At 34.7% G+C, this 1,912-nt stretch overlaps 1 long non-coding RNA gene across 1 annotated transcript; it reads right to left on the reverse strand.

Moving 5' to 3' along the window:
- Nucleotides 1–299: 299 nt before the first annotated feature.
- On the reverse strand, nt 300–1,364 carry LOC118156201. Its single transcript, XR_004746183.1, has 2 exons — nt 1,189–1,364; nt 300–1,157 (listed from the first exon to the last, which is right to left on the reverse strand). It is a non-coding gene; the product is annotated as an uncharacterized LOC118156201 (long non-coding RNA).
- Nucleotides 1,365–1,912: the final 548 nt, after the last annotated feature.

A 1,912-nucleotide genomic window follows, 5' to 3' on the forward strand; every position in this document is an offset into this window, starting at 1 on the left:
AATAAATTACACTGAAGAAAAAGAACTCTACTCTCAGTAACTCATCCTTGATGCCTGAATTCTGCACATTATTATGCTATGAAGGAAACTGCCCACTTCAAAAAAGATCTGCTTAGGTACAGTAAAATGACATATTGTTGAGGCCAAGTAAAAGATACAGTTTAATTGTCACAATATTATGCAGTTGAGGGTTAAACAGCTATTTTTGGAAAGACTTAATCTTTATTTTTTAATATACCATTCTATAGAAAATAGCTAAAATAAGCTATCAATTGAGTCATTAGGCTTGTAGCATTGGATGCTGTTAAAAATCCTTTTATTGGTTGGGAAATGTTACACTCATAGGGAAAAGCCAGGGTTTTTAAACACGAATAGCTTTATTCATGTTGAAAAAAATGAGATAAATGAACACATTTCTCTCACAACATAAATTTCCACATGCCAGTATACACAATCATGTATTTAATACATTCACTTTTTGATGAAAAAAGCTAAGAAAGCTAATATCCCCATCTTGCAAGTTACAATATTGATTTAAACATGGATCAGCTTACACACACATCACTAGATTCATGTAACAGTTTGTAATATCATAAAACACAAGGAAGACAATAAACGCAGTCACTAGCAGCTTGGTGCATTTATTTTTCTCTTTATAAATGAGCTGGCTTTCCTGTAGCTCTAATTTTGTACCAGTTCTTATTTTTGTTTCAACTGTCAGTGAAAACTTTGATTATGACTAGTGAAGCACTAATGACTCAGTGGGTGTATACGAAAGGGTCTGTGGCACAAAGAAACTGGAAAGACCTGTAAGGTTTGGACACAAAAGATGAAGGGAGGCTGGCTTTTTTGTTTTGTTTTGCCTTTTTTTTTTTTTTTTTTTTTGGTTGGAAGAGGGGAAGATCTCTCTCCAAATTTTGATTTTCTTTTTCTTTATAAACTATTAGTTTTAATCTATGTGTACAAATTTCTAAATAGATGTGCTATCACCTACTGATATGTTAAATCCGGACAGCAAATTTCTGCTTGAAAGTCTATTCATGATGCCTATCAGAAGCCACTTGCTGCAGTATCACTCATTAAATACAGGTTTTGATTTTGGAAAGACCCAGTACTTTTAAAAAGTCTTATTAGGTAACTGTTGTTACCTTTCACACCTTTTTTTTTTCACACCTTTTTTTTTTTCACACCTGTTACCTTTCCGAAGGTTTGATATAGGCTGGTGTTTAGTTTATTAACTTAGAGAACACACTAAAAAAAACAACCAATCAAACCTACCACCACCATCATCACCACCACCAATTGCTTGCTGCATGGTGTTTTTTGTTTGTTTTGGTTTGTTTGTTTGTTTGTTGTTATTTATTTTGTTTTATCCTACTGTTTGTTTTATCCTACTGTTTATCCTACTGTTTGTTTATTTATCTTACAATTAGCTTTCCTATAGGAACAATAGGAACTATAGCTCCTCTGACATCAATATGCCTTTTCTTCTAATGATTTCTTAGTTCTGTAGGATGTGTGCAAATACCTGCCAGAGGAGTCATAAGGCGATAAGTGAGTGTCCTTAAAACAAGGAAGGAGTAATGTAGTGAATGCCAGAGCTTTTGAAAGAACTCTCTCTACCTTCACTGCTCTGTGCGCGCGCAGACATGCATGTGCTGCTGTTTTCACCCTGGATTAACTTGACTTATAACTGGAATTAATTTATAATGCACTAACTACTGTAGTAGGTCCTTGGAGAAGTTAATCATTAACTAAAAGACACCCTGGCCATGGCTCTGTTTCAGGCTGGTCAAAGATTTCTGATAAGAGCAGCAGTAAACAATTGAATAGCCACATTACTAGAACAACGGCAGCCATGTATGCAGAAACAATGGAAAGCATACACTACAGGAAGGCACAGATGTTTTCT

This window comes from Oxyura jamaicensis, chromosome Z (assembly GCF_011077185.1).
Source record: "Oxyura jamaicensis isolate SHBP4307 breed ruddy duck chromosome Z, BPBGC_Ojam_1.0, whole genome shotgun sequence".
NCBI classification, from domain to species: domain Eukaryota; kingdom Metazoa; phylum Chordata; class Aves; order Anseriformes; family Anatidae; genus Oxyura; species Oxyura jamaicensis.